The 17,519-nt window shown below is 49.7% G+C and overlaps 1 protein-coding gene across 1 annotated transcript in view; it reads right to left on the bottom strand.

The window, feature by feature from the left end:
- The window catches only part of LOC123764074 (uncharacterized), a 165,105-nt gene extending 150,912 nt beyond the window's left edge, over positions 1-14,193 (bottom strand). The window contains exon 1 of the mRNA XM_045751577.2: positions 13,743-14,193. The gene's annotated coding sequence lies outside the window, so the exon portion shown is untranslated. The remainder of the gene's footprint in view (positions 1-13,742) is intronic.
- Positions 14,194-17,519: the final 3,326 nt, after the last annotated feature.

Raw genomic sequence — 17,519 nt, 5'->3', positions numbered from 1 at the left:
ACTATGCCTGCCTCAAAATGGTGACACCACGCCTGCCTCAAGATGGTGACACCACACCTGCCTCAAGATGGTGACACCACGCCTGCCTCAAGATGGTGACACCACACCTGCCTCAAGATGGTGACACTATGCCTGCCTCAAGATGGTGACACCACACCTGCCTCAAGATGGTGACACCACACCTGCCTCAAGATGGTGACACTATGCCTGCCTCAAGATGGTGACACCACACCTGCCCCAAGATGGTGACACCACGCCAGAGAGCTACACAACACCTAGAGAGAGACGCTAACAGAATATACTCGACCCAGTGGTGGTCCATCCAGGCCCTGTAATGATAAGTCAATACAGCTGGTCCATGATTACAGTACATTACTCATTACAAAAAGAGTAACGGCGGCTAAGGTTCACTACTGCGCGCCCTCCCTCATAGCACCTAAGCTTCAGATCTCTCTCATATCCCCCCCCCCACACACACACTAAACTCTACTTCAGGGACCTCCCCTTAAAGCCACCAAGCTTGGCTACAGTGGCCGGCCTCATAAAACCCTCTAAGCCAAGCTTGGCTACAGTGGCCGGCCTCATAACACCCTCTAAGCCAAGCTTGGCTACAGTGGCCGGCCTCATAACACCCTCTAAGCCAAGCTTGGCTACAGTGGCCGGCCTCATAACACCCTCTAAGCCAAGCTTGGCTACAGTGGCCGGCCTCATAACACCCTCTAAGCCAAGCTTGGCTACAATGGCCGGCCTCATAACACCCTCTAAGCCAAGCTTAGATACAGTGGCCGGCCTCATAACACCCTCTAAGCCAAGCTTAGATACAGTGGCCGGCCTCATAACACCCTCTAAGCCAAGCTTAGATACAGTGGCCGGCCTCATAACACCCTCTAAGCCAAGCTTAGATACAGCGGCCGGCCTCATAACACCCTCTAAGCCAAGCTTAGATACAGTGGCCGGCCTCATAACACCCTCTAAGCCAAGCTTAGATACAGTGGCCGGCCTCATAACACCCTCTAAGCCAAGCTTAGATACAGCGGCCGGCCTCATAACACCCTCTAAGCCAAGCTTAGATACAGCGGCCGGCCTCATAACACCCTCTAAGCCAAGCTTAGATACAGTGGCCGGCCTCATAACACCCTCTAAGCCAAGCTTAGATACAGTGGCCGGCCTCATAACACCCTCTAAGCCAAGCTTAGATACAGCGGCCGGCCTCATAACACCCTCTAAGCCAAGCTTAGATACAGTGGCCGGCCTCATAACACCCTCTAAGCCAAGCTTAGATACAGTGGCCGGCCTCATAACACCCTCTAAGCCAAGCTTAGATACAGTGGCCGGCCTCATAACACCCTCTAAGCCAAGCTTAGATACAGCGGCCGGCCTCATAACACCCTCTAAGCCAAGCTTAGATACAGTGGCCGGCCTCATAACACCCTCTAAGCCAAGCTTAGATACAGTGGCCGGCCTCATAACACCCTCTAAGCCAAGCTTGGCTACAGTGGCCGGCCTCATAACACCCTCTAAGCCAAGCTTGGCTACAGCGGCCGGCCTCATAACACCCTCTAAGCCAAGCTTAGATACAGTGGCCGGCCTCATAACACCCTCTAAGCCAAGCTTAGATACAGCGGCCGGCCTCATAACACCCTCTAAGCCAAGCTTAGATACAGCGGCCGGCCTCATAACACCCTCTAAGCCAAGCTTAGATACAGTGGCCGGCCTCATAACACCCTCTAAGCCAAGCTTGGCTACAGCGGCCGGCCTCATAACACCCTTTAAGCCAAGCTTAGATACAGTGGCCGGCCTCATAACACCCTCTAAGCCAAGCTTAGATACAGCGGCCGGCCTCATAACACCCTCTAAGCCAAGCTTGGCTACAGCGGCCGGCCTCATAACACCCTCTAAGCCAAGCTTAGATACAGTGGCCGGCCTCATAACACCCTCTAAGCCAAGCTTAGATACAGCGGCCGGCCTCATAACACCCTCTAAGCCAAGCTTAGATACAGCGGCCGGCCTGAACAATAACTATCACCAGAGACTACAAGATGTTCTCTTCACTCATCCTAAATACACAAAAACCTCCAACTTGTCTAATGAACAGTTAGCACCAGAACCCCCAGTAACTTGTCTCCAACACTTGGACTGGACGATAGAGCGACGGTCTCGCTTCATGCAGATCGGCGTTCAATCCCCGACCGTCCAAGTGGTTGGGCACCAATCCTCCCCCCCCCCCGTCCCTCCGTCCCATCCCAAAACCTTATCCCTTCCTTGTGCTAAATAGTCGTAATGACTTAGCGTTTTTTCCTGATGGTTCCCATCCTTTCGGGTAACTTGTATGCCGAAATACAACATAAACCCCCCCCCCCCCCTAGGGAGCCGGTAGCTGAGCGGACAGAATACTGGACGCGTTATCCTGTGGTCCCGGGTTCGATCCCGGGCGAGAAACAATGGGCAGTTTCTTTCACCCTGATGCCTCTGTTACCTTGCAGTAAATAGGTACCCGGGAGTTAGTCAGCGGTCACGGGCTGCTTCCTGGGGGTGGGGGCCTGGTCGAGGACCGGGCCGCGGGGACACTAAAGCCCCGAATTCATCTCAAGATAACCTCAAGAAGATAGTTAATAACACGACGGTGTTCGATAACTCTCCACAACTAACAAGTACACAGATAACTACACAGAAAGTATCCAGCTTGAGCATTTAACATCCTGATGTTACCACCTTATCTCATGTTAAAATGTTAATGATGTACTGTACATATTTGTATTATTAATCATAGTGTGAAATGTTGATCATTTAAAAGAGAGATACATTATACAGATCACTATACACTATACAGATCATTATACAGATATAAAATACATTATACAGATAACAACATAAAGATGATACCAACGCCACAGAATCAGTATTAATAATATTAGTGAATAACTTCAAGGTTCGAATGACCGAAACTTTGGTGCAGTCGACGGCTTGAGAACGCCTCGGTCAACACCTGATCACCACTTAACCGTAAACTTAACCCAACTTGACCGCAACTTACTGCGGCTTTACCGGATCTGGTCCCAAACGTGCCACAACTTTATCAGTCACTTTGTCAATTTCTTCTTTAAAAAAATATTTCAATATTTCACTACAATTTTATTTTTTTTAATTTATTTATGTATTTTATTTTTGCTTCAACGATGAATAATGTTGGCCATTAATCTCCTTCACTTAACACATGTGTATTGTAACATATTATAATTTTCCCAATTTAGACCAACTTCCCCCACGTTACGTCGTCACCCCTTCCTCTAATTTACCACCTACTTTGGGGTAGGAGAGGCAGCAGTCAGGGACCAAGATAGGGGGTAAGGAGGCGGTATAAGGAGATGGCCATTTCGGCCAAGGTGTGTGTGTAAACATTGATAAGTCGGCTGTTGGTGGTAATGGTGGTGGCTGTGGTGGTAGTGGTGGTAATGGTGGTGGCTGTGGTGGTAGTGGTGGTTGTGGTGGTGATGTTAGTTCTGATGACGATGGTGTGTACATTTTTTGTATTAATATTTCTGTATATATATATATTATTAGACTGCATCTGTCAGTATACACTTTTGAGTATTGGTTGAGTGAATGTCCAGTTGGTCGTCCACGATACATGTATTGTGTTATTGTGGTGTCGTGTTTATCCTGGCACTGGACGACCCTGGCTTACTGTGTGTGTGTGTGTCTCAGCTGTTCTTCAGACATGGTGCCTAACTACCCAAGAAGTGTATCTTTGATTTACTCGCTTCTAGTCTTGGCTATCTTCAGTCACTCTGCTAACTGAGTGGTGTTGTGTGTGTGTTTCTCAAAGCAGCTCTGTGTTGTTTCATTGGCGACAATGAAACAAAACAATGTTTCATTGTTTCAGTCTTCTTTAATCCTATTTAGGTTGTCATATGACTTTCCAACTCTGATACTATTATTTAAAACAATGTTAAAATAGGGTCTATTATTTGTTTAAATGGCATTTGTTTGTTGAAATAGGGCCAAAAGTCAGTCGAAATACTTTAACGTTGGTTGAAATATGGTCCAATTTGCTATGGGATGGTTTCACGAGGGTAATGTCGGAACTTTAGATGAGAGATACGTCCAGCTACCATACAATAACACAGTGGTCCTTAACGAGGTCTTCACACACTTCTTATGTCATCTTACCTTTGACTGTGATTGGCACAGCAGCCTCCTTTGTTACGACTCGTCCCGTGGGATGAGTTGAACATCATCTCTTTATGTTCAGGTGTTGACTATGTTGACACATGGAGCAGTATGTTGAATATGTTGGCACATGCTACACTACAGTGTGTTGACTATGTTGGCCCATACTACAGAGTGTGTGTGTTGACTATGTTGGTACATGTGGCATTGTGCATAGTGGGTGGCTATGTTGGTATGTGATATAGTGTGTGAATTGGCTATGTTGATACATGTTGCACTATGTAAGGTGATTGGCGCGTTGAACATGGTTGGGAAGGTGATGGTGCAGAAGGAAGGTGAGGACGATTATATTCTGTCCAAACGTAACTATATAGATTTAACAAATCCACAAGGGCCGTGATGAGGGTTCGAACCTGCGTCCGAGAGAATCTCAGACGTGCCTTAATCGACTGAGCCACGACATGGTAAAGGAGGAGACTTCTTTTGCAGTGGGAGAGACTGCAGGATCCGTGTGAGGGCAGTTGCACTCCCGGTTGCAATTCTTTTTGCCATGTCTTGGCACGCTCGATTAAGGTGTGTCTGAGATCCTCTCGGACGTAGGTTCGAATCCTCGTCATATCATAGGACGCCTGACAGCTGGATGGACAGCGCTTCGAATTCATAGTCCTGAGGTTCCGGGTTCGATCCCCGGTGGAGGCGGAGACAAATGGGCAAAATGTTTCTCTCACCCTGATGCCTCTGTTACCTAGCAGTAAATAGATACCTGGGAATTAGACAGCTGCTACGGGCTGCTTCCTAGTGGTTGTATAACAAAAAAGGAGGCCTGGTCGAGGACCGGGCCGCGGGAACGCTTAGCCCAGAAATCATCTCAAGATAATCTCAAGATAACGGCCATTGTGTATTTGTTCATTTGATTCATCACGCTATTGTTATTTCTGTGTGTATATAGATTTATGTAGATTTTTGCAATCTCCACCAGACCCTGAGAACATCTCTCTCTTTACATAAACACTCCTGTGATTCCCTCTGCCAGTTGCAAAAACAAAAGACACACACACACTCAGTCAATTATCATAAATATATGAAACAATAGAAACTGTAAACATGGCCTCGTTGGGCAACTCTGGCTGGTAGATACGGCTCTTTGCCTCTTAATAACAGTCGATGTCTAGTAGAGATTATCCTGGGCTGAGAGTAACAGCAAAGACCAGTGGCTGATAAGAACGGCTTGGGAAATAGTTGGTTTTTACTTTTAGGAGAAACCGCGTCTCGTAATTTAGACCTTGAAGTGGCCAGGATGAGGCCAGAGTGAGAGGCCTTGTCTGTGTTTAACTCGTGCCTCTTGACATGAGTGGGAAGGATGATAGAGGAACGGAATTTACCTCAGACTGGATAAGGGGACTGAATTCTCAGAAGGGCTGGAGAACGGGATTGAATAGAATTTATTTCAGTAGGACTGGATAAAGGGGCTAAATTAACTCAGTAAGACCGGATAAGAGGGCTAAATTTAATTCTACATTGATAGGCTAGGTTTTAGGACATTAGTGAAACTCTGCTAGATGCTAGAGTAGGTCAAGTCTTAGCCAAATCTTATTCAACTAGAAAAGGTAAGGATCAGATGTTCCTAGCTACTTAGTCAAGAATAGTGTTACCTAAAAAAAAATTTCTAGGGTGAGGCGTAGACTACATTTGGCTGTTTCACGATTGGCTAGTGTGAAGGTGGTATATATATATATATATATATATATTGTGACGATAATCTCCTTCAAGAGATTGAGCCTGCTCTTCCCTCCAAAATTACGTCTTCACAATTATATAAAAAGACTATGGAAGAAATGTCCAACAACGACAAAAACACCAGCACCAGCAAGGCTTGCCAGGGTGAGCAGAAACGTATGCAACCAGCCACCTGTTCGAACTCCAACCACCAAACTACCCGTTGATCGCTACGGCTCCGCTGATTGGTCGCCGGTCTGGCTGCACCTGCACTCGCCCCAATACTACCTGATGTCTGGGGTCGCCCCAACATCAGTCCTCAGAATGTTCCGTGCTTTCGTAGCCAGCACTCCTCCCAGCTAGACTCTAGAGTGTACTGAGAGAGGTGGTGGCTTTAAGCCAATATTCCAGCACCTCCCACTTAACTTTTGTGTTGCACTTCTTGTTATTTTGCCTTAACGTAACTTTTCATTTTGTCATTTAAGTATTCTTATTATTTTGATTCATTGATTTTATTATAAGAATTTGTTTGTGCATTATTTTCATGTTTGATTTATTTAACGTAATTAAAATTTCATTGTTAAAGTTTACTTGTGTTTTGTGTGTCTTCTCCTTACCTTACCACAGACGAAGTTCCAGTTTTTTTCTATTTTTTTTTTTATAACTATGTGACGAGGCCATACCCCTAGCCTTAAACAGCCGAACACCAACGCGTTACCGTCACAAGTTATATGGGGGCCTGTCCGGGAGCCTCACTCAGGTACTGGTGCCAAGTGGTAATTTATGGTAAGCGTATTTAACTCTGTTAACGTAGCTTTACTATTTTTCATTCAATTTCATTTTTTATAAGGTGCGGTGTATTGTGCATTACGAGAGTAACATATAGTGAAGGTGAGACAACTTTGGATTACGTGGTGACTGTAGGCCTCAGTCATACTCTTAATTGGTCATCTCTCCCTCCATGTTATTACTCGTATTTACCATCTATGTCCCTTGAATATTTCTCATTCTGACAGATCATCATATTGGTACCCTGATACTGTGGTCTGCCCCGGGTCAAGAGTACCCAATCTTCTGCAATCTGACTGTAGGAGGACAAAGAGGGCCATAGTTCCTCTAGCTCGAACTTTAGTTGCTGAATTGGGACCTCAGCAGCAGTTCTCGTCACCAGTTGACACCTCGCACCCCTACACGTCAGTCAGAGATGATGATACATACAACGGTAGGGAATTAGCTTATTTTTTCAGAGCACAAAAGTTCGCTAATTCTGTAAGTATCATATTAAATTCAGTAGGAAAAACTTGCTTTATGTCCTATAGAGACTTGGCAAGGTATGCCTACATCCTTGGACTACCAATTTTACTTTTGAAGCATTTAACTGTTTCATTTGTTTTCGAAACTTTGTTTCATTTGTTAGTAGGATTTTCTTGCCCTTATTCTCTTACATGAGTACCGGGTACAAGATTTCCTGCGCCCTTGATTTAATTTAATATCTTTCACTTAACGTTAATTGTTAAAGATCACACAGGATAGATACCAGTTGCCACGTTGTCCTGTTTCTGACATTTCATTATTGAACATTCGTGTACCTTTATTTGCTAATTTCACCATGTTTCGTCTCCAAACTTTCCGTGCAAATCCAGCAGGTGAAATAGGGACTTTAAGTCGTGCCAAGAGGACTGAACTACAAACTCTTGCACATGAGTATCAACTAGAAGTTCCCTACCAAGCCAACAAAAATGACTTACACAACCTGTTGCTGGATTACTATTTAGAGCAAGGTAAGATAGACTCTGAAACTCATGAAACTTACTATATTGCAGATAAAACTGATTTGGCAACGCTGAAACTCAAACTAGAGCTGGCCAAGATTGAACGTGAGCAGCAAAGGGAAGCCCTCGAACAACAAGAACGAGCTGCTGCCATACGAAGAGAGGAACAAGAACGAGAAATCACCCTCAGAGAACGTGAAGCTGCCTTGAGGAGAGAAGAACACGAACGTGGACTCGCCCTCCAGGAACGTGAGGTTGCACTACTCCAGGAGCGGGAACGAGTACAGCTTGAAACCAAACGACGCGAGTTGGAGATGCAACGCGAACATGACAAGCAACAAGCGACTCTGGCTCTAGAGTGTCGTCAACGGGAATACACGTTGGAAACTTCACACCTCGCTCAACGCCAGCAAGCTACTGCCAATCTTCCCGTCAGTTTTAATATATCACATGCAAGTAAGTTAATGCCATCCTTTGTAGAAGCAGAAGTTGATGTGTTCTTTACCACCTTTGAAACCCTTGCTAATCAACTCAGTTGGCCTGTCGACCAATGGGCCACACTTCTCAGAGTCCATCTTACAGGTAGAGCTGCAGTCACACTCAGTACTTTGGCGTCTGAGAATGACTACTACACTCTGAAACAAGCAGTGTTGGACGCCTACCTCCTCTCTACTGAAAGTTATAGAAGGAAATTCCGTGACCACCTGAAGGCAAGTACCACTACCTTCCTCGAGTTTGCTAACACGAAACGGAGGTATTTCATGAAATGGCTGGAAGCAGCACATGTCTCTACTTTTACAGAACTCGTCAACCTGATGCTTGTTGAAGAATTCTTGAGACGTGTGCCGCCTCCTGTCCGCCTCTACTTAGCAGATAAAGAAGAAACCGACTACCTGAAGTGTGCTAAGTCGGCTGACACTTACAGCCTCATCCACCGGCTGACACCTGAACCATCCTCCAGTAAGAAGTCGTGGTACAGTTACGAGAAGGTGAGCCCCGATCAAGCTGGTTCACAACTGTACTGCAAGTATTGTAGACTCTATGGACATACCATAGACAAGTGTGGTAAGTCTCAATACAAGGGAACCACTGACCAACAACGACCCAAACCAACTCCTCCTAAGTCCGGTAAGCCTGTGATGAATGTTGGTGTTGATGTTAATGATCTTTCTCTTTTCAGTAACCACCTGTATACTGGAACTGTCTCTGCCAACGGTTCAAATCCGGAGGGACGTTTCAAATTGAAGATCTTGAGGGACACAGCGGCTCTACAATCGATCATCTTGAAGTCGGCTGTGCCCAACATAGTCTACACCGGGGAAACAGTCTTCATCACTGACCTCACTGCTACCACTCCATACCCTCTCGCCAGAGTCCACCTGGATTGTCCCTACGTGAACGGGGAAGTCCAAGTCGCCGTCAGGGAAAAGCCTTTTCCCATGCCTGGAGTGCAACTTCTCCTAGGCAACGACTTGGCAGAAGACCTGCAACCGACCAACCTGATCGTCATGGACAAACCCCAGGTGTGTAACTCTGTGCCAAGTAATCCTATTCTCGAGTATGTTCCAGCAGAGGTTCAAGAGAGTGATAAAGTTTCTCCTCCGGTTCTCGTGACCACCCGTGCACAAGCCGCACGTCCACAGCCAGCTGACTCTACTGCTACCGCTGTCCCTCAAGACCCTCAGAAACTACCCCCGCATCTGACCAAGTTGGAGTTCCGTAAGTTGCAGAGGGAAGATCTTACTTTAACACCATTGTTTTTCCAGGCTGAGACTCAACCCGACAGTATTCCTGGGTTCTTCCTAGAGAACGACTTGCTCTACCGCAGATATAGACCCAGTAAACTGAAGGAGGAGGACGATTGGGCCAACACCGAACAACTTGTGATTCCCACCAGCCTGCGGCCCACTATTCTACACCTGGCCCATGGAGCATTCTCCCACTACGGCTTCAACAAGACTTACCATGGGATTCGTCAAGACTACTACTGGCCAGGTATGGTAAACAACGTCAAACAGTACGTAAAACAGTGTCATACATGTCAGATGGCAGGCAAACCGAACGTCTCCATTCCCAGAGCACCACTGATTCCCATACAGGTGCCTGCGGAACCTTTCCACAGACTCATAATAGACTGTGTTGGTCCTTTACCTCGGACCAGTTCAGGTAACGCCTACATCCTAACCATCCTGTGTCCTACCACCAGATTTCCCATAGCAGTTCCAGTGAAGAACATCACGGCTGCTACGGTTATCAAACATCTATTGAAGATCTTCACTCAATACGGATTTCCCAGGGAGATTCAAAGTGACTGTGGCACCAACTTCACCAGTGATCTCTTCAAAAGGACACTGGAGGAGTTCAACATCAAACAGGTATTGTCCAGCCCCTATCATCCTGCTTCACAGGGTTCTCTTGAACGTAGTCATCAGACCATCAAAGCACTCTTGAAAAAGTTTTGTAGTGAAACCTCGAAGGATTGGGATAAGCAGATTGACCTAATAATGTGTATTTTCAGAAGTCTCCCCAATGAGTCCCTAGGAGTATCTCCTTATGAGATGCTCTACGGCCGTAAGTGCCGTACTCCCCTTAAGGCTTTCAAAGACTCTCTCAGAGATGCCACCTTCAGTGAGCATCAGAATGTGCCCCAGTTTCTTCAAAACCTTCAACACATTCTAGAGAGAGTCCACCGCTTTGCTCATGATAATCTATTGAAAGCCCAGGTGAGAATGAAGACTCATTACGACCAGACCAGCAAAGTAAGAAAATTCAAGCCGGGAGACTTCGTCCTTGCTTATTTCCCTATCCCAGGTTCACCTTTACAAAACAGATTTTCAGGACCCTACTGCGTCAAAGAGTGCAGAAGCAACAACACATACGTCATAGAGACTCCAGATAGGCGGCGGAAGACCCAGCTGTGCCACGTCAACCTCCTGAAGCAATATAATGGTACTCCTCCCACTGTCTTGATTAATTGTTCTACCTTCACAGAACCCTACATCCACAGTGAGACCATCCCGGCTTCTTCTCCCGAAAGCACTGACAAGGAGTCGGCGCTTTCTAATTCCAAAATCCTTAATGATCTTCCCAAATGCTTTCAGGATAATACTCGTGCTCCTATGCCCTCTTCTAATTCCACTCTCACCTCGTCAGATAAGCCCTACATCCTCCATGTCGACGCCAATGGTACCGACGATGGTGGTGTCGTGATGCAGCAACGAGGCGAGAAGAATACACCTGTCAGCGACTACTGCTACAAGGAACGACGGAACAATTGGCAAGGAGCTACTCTTCCTCATCCTGAAGCTTCAGCACTTCACTCCACACCTGAAAAGTGCTCGGTCCACCATCAATACGGACCACACCACCCTACACCTCCTGCAGCACGCCCACTTCTCATCTCAACGTCTTCTACTATGGGCTTGCTACCTGCAGAAATTCAACCTGGAGACATGCTATACCAAGAGTCTGACAACACCATAGCCGATGCCCTCTCCAGAGTTTATGAAGTAGAAGCGACTCCATCCATTACTCCACCACATAACGACGTACTTCTTCCAGAACCGCAGGCTTCGGGGGAGAGTTGTGACGATAATCTCCTTCAAGAGATTGAGCCTGCTCTTCCCTCCAAAATTACGTCTTCACAATTATATAAAAAGACTATGGAAGAAATGTCCAACAACGACAAAAACACCAGCACCAGCAAGGCTTGCCAGGGTGAGCAGAAACGTATGCAACCAGCCACCTGTTCGAACTCCAACCACCAAACTACCCGTTGATCGCTACGGCTCCGCTGATTGGTCGCCGGTCTGGCTGCACCTGCACTCGCCCCAATACTACCTGATGTCTGGGGTCGCCCCAACATCAGTCCTCAGAATGTTCCGTGCTTTCGTAGCCAGCACTCCTCCCAGCTAGACTCTAGAGTGTACTGAGAGAGGTGGTGGCTTTAAGCCAATATTCCAGCACCTCCCACTTAACTTTTGTGTTGCACTTCTTGTTATTTTGCCTTAACGTAACTTTTCATTTTGTCATTTAAGTATTCTTATTATTTTGATTCATTGATTTTATTATAAGAATTTGTTTGTGCATTATTTTCATGTTTGATTTATTTAACGTAATTAAAATTTCATTGTTAAAGTTTACTTGTGTTTTGTGTGTCTTCTCCTTACCTTACCACAGACGAAGTTCCAGTTTTTTTCTATTTTTTTTTTTATAACTATGTGACGAGGCCATACCCCTAGCCTTAAACAGCCGAACACCAACGCGTTACCGTCACAATATATATATATATATATATATATATATATATATATATATATATATATATATATATACAGAGAGAGAGAGAGAGAGAGAGAGAGAGAGAGAGAGAGAGAGAGAGAGAGAGAGAGAGAGAGAGAGAGAGAGAGGAAAAATAGATCTATTTAAATATATGTGTATATTTTGAATATTGATACATAAGCCTTTAAAGATATATATCTTTATGTCGCTTATATATATACTATATATATATATATATATATATATATATATATATATATATATATATACCCGTAGATAAATATTGTTTTAAAGCCTTTAAATATATATATATATATATATATATATATATATATATATATATATATATATATATATATATATATATATATATATATATATATATATATATATATATATACCCGTAGATAAATATTGCTGAATTTACAGGCAGACGATGATAACCAAACCACACACAGGATAACGAAGACACGTCGTCGTCTCCTCATGTTCTGATGTGTGGTGTGGTCATGACACCTTCAGCCACGTTATTGTGACCCATTGTCTCCATATATTTACGTTACTTTAAGTGCATGTAAAGCAGACTAACACACACACACTCAAACTAATAGACTGATAGACAGAGAAAATATATGTAGCCATTTGCTTAGATGGACACATTAATAGATATCAGGATTTTGATTATGAAACAGCCCTGTGTTGAGTAGACTTGAGGCTTCTATGTATTGTTGTGTGTGGAAATGCAAGTATATATGTACATATGAGTGTTGCCGGCCAGAGCAGCACTCACTAGTGCTTCCTGATAGTGTTTAATATAGTGTTTCAACAGTGCTCAATAGTGCTTCCATTCACTTCCTGATAGCTTGTGACCGCTGGCGCAATGTATGAGTCTCAATCTACCTCAGAGTTGAGATAGATTAAGTAGAGTGAGACAGAATTGAGATGGAGTGCGTAGAGTGAGGCAGGGTTGTGATAGAGTAAGTATAGTGAAACAGCCTTGAGATAGAGCAAGTGGAGTGATGTAGCAAGATGAGTGTTAGAGGCGGCCTGTGGCTTCACGGCTCGCTGCCTCCAGCCGCTGCTGGCCAGGCACTCTGTGCCTCGCTCAGTAGATTAAAATAAAATTATTATAAAAGATAAGGCACTATATCAATAGTATATTAGCAGGTAGAAAGATAACTTTATTATTTGTAGATTAGTAAACAAAGTAGTAGTAAATTAATAAGTAGAAAGATGGGTAACTATGAGAGTGGTAGAATAATTACAATATAAATCTACCTGCTATCCAATACTAATATTGATAATATCAGAGAACACTATTTACTCTGCTCTCCAATTAGAATGATTGGAGAGCAGAGTGAGACAGAGCCAGTAGAGAGGAGGAATTAGCCCTGACACCCCGTACCCCATGATGGCTTCTCCTCCCCCAAGGTAGTAAGAGAGAAGTTTCCATCAGTGACGTATCTATCTCTCTGTCACCGCGTCCTACGCTCATGACCAGGCACACAAGAGCACTAACGGACAGTTCTGTCAGCACATTGTTGGGTTTACTGTGTCGTATGCAGCAGACGGGCTGACATGTTGACTGAGGCTTTATACGGAAAAGTTTCCATTCAAGACTGTCGTTCTATGAAATCTATCTTATTTTTCACATGTTGTGAGTTAGATGGGAAGGTTATAGAGTTGGAGGCGCGAGGTTATGACGTGAGCGCGGCGGGGCGCTACCCAGCAGCCAGAGTTGCCCTGGAGGGGGTGACACAACAGACGCTGGGGGAAATATACAGGAGATTGTTGTTGACGTACGGAGATGGTGGCGCTGGTTGTGTCAGAGTACGAGGCGATGGTGGTCGCTTCCTCCGCCTACCTCCATAGTGCACCGCTGACACCCGCTTGCTACCTGTCCGCTCATTTACCTGGCTCTCTGCCTCCACCTCCGTCGCACCAGCTTCTGCACTCTCGCACTCTCTCTCACGCACACTCACGCCTCAATGCGCCGGCCGGAGACATGCTTAGCGAAGCTTTCACTTGTAATTTACATTATCATCTATTATTTTTTTTCTAATCACACGTGGTAGGAGCGCACGTGAGGGAGGCACTGATGGAGCACGTGGCCCTGGGCCGTGAGGTGCCACGGGCCGGTGTGAGGGGCCACGGGCCGGTGTGAGGTGCCACGGGCCAGTGTGAGGTGCCACGGGCCAGTGAGGAGGGTGGTAAAGTGCCTCAGCTCACCTCCGGCCGCAGTCCCGCCCAGCACAACACTGACGAGCCTTCCCCATCACAGCTCCCAGCCACGCTGCCCTCCTCTCCTGGCCTCCCCCAGCCACGCTGCCCTCCTCTCCTGGCCTCCACCAGCCACGCTGCCCTCCCCCAGCCACGCTGCCCTCCCCCAGCCACGCTGCCCTCCCCCAGCCACGCTGCCCTCCCCCAGCCACGCTGCCCTCCCCCAGCCACGCTGCCCTCCCCCAGCCACGCTGCCCTCCCCCAGCCACGCTGCCCTCCCCCAGCCACGCTGCCCTCCTCTCCTGGCCTCCCCCAGCCACGCTGCCCTCCCCCAGCCACGCTGCCCTCCCCCAGCCACGCTGCCCTCCTCTCCTGGCCCTCCCCCAGTCACGCTGCCCTCCTCTCCTGGCCTCCCCCAGCCACGCTGCCCTCCTCTCCTGGCCTCCCCCAGCCACGCTGCCCTCCTCTCCTGGCCTCCACCAGCCACGCTGCCCTCCTCTCCTGGCCTCCCCCAGCCACGCTGCCCTCCTCTCCTGGCCTCCCCCAGCCACGCTGCCCTCCTCTCCTGGCCCTCCCCCAGCCACGCTGCTCTCCTCTCCTGGCCTCCACCAGCCACGCTGCCCTCCTCTCCTGGCCTCCCCCAGCCACGCTGCCCTCCTCTCCTGGCCTCCCCCAGCCACGCTGCCCTCCTCTCCTGGCCCTCCCCCAGCCACGCTGCCCTCCTCTCTAGCCCTCCACCAGCCACGCTGCCCTCCTCTCCTGGCCTCCACCAGCCACGCTGCCCTCCTCTCCTGGCCCTCCCCCAGCCACGCTGCCCTCCTCTCCTGGCCTCCACCAGCCACGCTGCCCTCCTCTCCTGGCCTCCACCAGCCACGCTGCCCTCCTCTCCTGGCCTCCCCCAGCCACGCTGCCCTCCTCTCCTGGCCTCCCCCAGCCACGCTGCCCTCCTCTCCTGGCCTCCCCCAGCCACGCTGCCCTCCTCTCCTGGCCCTCCCCCAGCCACGCTGCCCTCCTCTCCTGGCCTCCCCCAGCCACGCTGCCGTCCTCTCCTGGCCCTCCCCCAGCCACGCTGCCCTCCTCTCCTGGCCTCCCCCAGCCACGCTGCCCTCCTCTCCTGGCCTCCCCCAGCCACGCTGCCCTCCTCTCCTGGCCTCCCCCAGCCACGCTGCCCTCCTCTCCTGGCCTCCCCCAGCCACGCTGCCCTCCTCTCCTGGCCTCCCCCAGCTACGCTGCCCTCCTCTCCTGGCCTCCCCCAGCCACGCTGCCCTCCTCTCCTGGCCTCCCCCAGCCATGCTGCCCTCCTCTCCTGGCCTCCCCCAGCCACTCTGCCCTCCTCTCCTGGCCTCCCCCAGCCACGCTGCCCTCCTCTCCTGGCCTCCCCCAGCCACGCTGCCCTCCTCTCCTGGCCTCCCCCAGCCACGCTGCCCTCCTCTCCTGCCCTCCTCCAGCCACGCTGCCCTCCTCTCCTGGCCGCCACCAGCCACGCTGCCCTCCTCTCCTGGCCTCCCCCAGCCACGCTGCCCTCCCCCAGCCACGCTGCCCTCCCCCAGCCACGCTGCCCTCCCCCAGCCACGCTGCCCTCGCCCAGCCACGCTGCCCTCCTCTCCTGGCCCTCCCCCAGCCACGCTGCCCTCCTCTCCTGGCCTCCCCCAGCCACGCTGCCCTCCTCTCCTGGCCTCCCCCAGCCACGCTGCCCTCCCCCAGCCACGCTGCCCTCCCCCAGCCACGCTGCCCTCCCCCAGCCACGCTGCCCTCCCCCAGCCACGCTGCCCTCCCCCAGCCACGCTGCCCTCCTCTCCTGGCCTCCCCCAGCCACGCTGCCCTCCTCTCCTGGCCTCCCCCAGCCACGCTGCCCTCCTCTCCTGGCCCTCCCCCAGCCACGCTGCCCTCCTCTCCTGGCCTCCCCCAGCCACGCTGCCCTCCTCTCCTGGCCTCCCCCAGCCACGCTGCCCTCCTCTCCTGGCCTCCCCCAGCCACGCTGCCCTCCTCTCCTGGCCTCCCCCAGCCACGCTGCCCTCCTCTCCTGGCCTCCCCCAGCTACGCTGCCCTCCTCTCCTGGCCTCCCCCAGCCACGCTGCCCTCCTCTCCTGGCCTCCCCCAGCCACGCTGCCCTCCTCTCCTGGCCTCCCCCAGCCACGCTGCCCTCCTCTCCTGGCCTCCCCCAGCCACGCTGCCCTCCTCTCCTGGCCTCCCCCAGCCACGCTGCCCTCCTCTCCTGGCCTCCCCCAGCCACGCTGCCCTCCTCTCCTGGCCTCCCCCAGCTACGCTGCCCTCCTCTCCTGGCTTCCCCTAGCCACGCTGCCCTCCTCTCCTGGCCTCCCCCAGCCATGCTGCCCTCCTCTCCTGGCCTCCCCCAGCCACGCTGCCCTCCTCTTCTGGCCTCCCCCAGCCACGCTGCCCTCCTCTCCTGGCCTCCCCCAGCCACGCTGCCCTCCTCTCCTGCCCTCCTCCAGCCACGCTGCCCTCCTCTCCTGGCCGCCACCAGCCACGCTGCCCTCCTCTCCTGGCCTCCCCCAGCCACGCTGCCCTCCCCCAGCCACGCTGCCCTCCCCCAGCCACGCTGCCCTCCTCTCCTGGCCCTCCCCCAGCCACGCTGCCCTCCTCTCCTGGCCTCCCCCAGCCACGCTGCCCTCCTCTCCTGGCCTCCCCCAGCCACGCTGCCCTCCTCTCCGGGATTTTGCCTTCCATTGATTTCCTTCTCCATCATTTCCCCCATTAACATCTGACCATTTGTTGACCCCATATTTATTCATTGTTATCCACCCCTTTACCCATATTTTTCACTTCCTTTTCCCCTCACTCCCATCATGCACTCGCTGCACATTCCCAGGCTTCCAGGGAGCCGTTGACATTGTCCCACAGAAGAGGCTAGTGTGTAAATAATGACGTCATATGTCCCATGAAATTCATTGGTTCACTTCACTTGTGAAGTTATTTGTTTCACATTTGTGAAGTTATTTGTTTCACATTTGTGAGTGCGCGTGTGAGTGGTTTGTTTGTGTGTGTGTGTGTGTGTGTGTGTGTGTGTGTGTGTGTGTGTGTGTGTGTGTGTGTGTACTCACCTATTTGTGTCTGCAGGATCGAGCATTGACTCCTGGATCCAGTCTTTCCAGCCATCGTTTTCTTACAGCAAAAACTCCTGTCCCATTTCCCTATCATATCTAGTTTTAAAATTATGAATAGAGTTTGCTTCAACAACCTGTTCCTTAAGTGCATTCCATTTTCCCACTACTCTCACGCTAAAAGAAAACTTCCTAACATCTCTGTGACTCATCTGAGTTTCCAGCTTCCACCCATGTCCCCTCGTTCTGTTACTATTACGTGTGAACATTTCATCTATTTCCACTTTGTCAATTCACC

This window comes from Procambarus clarkii, chromosome 23 (genome assembly GCF_040958095.1).
Source record: "Procambarus clarkii isolate CNS0578487 chromosome 23, FALCON_Pclarkii_2.0, whole genome shotgun sequence".
In the NCBI taxonomy this organism is placed as follows: domain Eukaryota; kingdom Metazoa; phylum Arthropoda; class Malacostraca; order Decapoda; family Cambaridae; genus Procambarus; species Procambarus clarkii.
The sequence above is the reverse complement of the archived record's forward strand: the minus strand, read 5'-3'. Positions and strand labels throughout refer to the sequence as shown.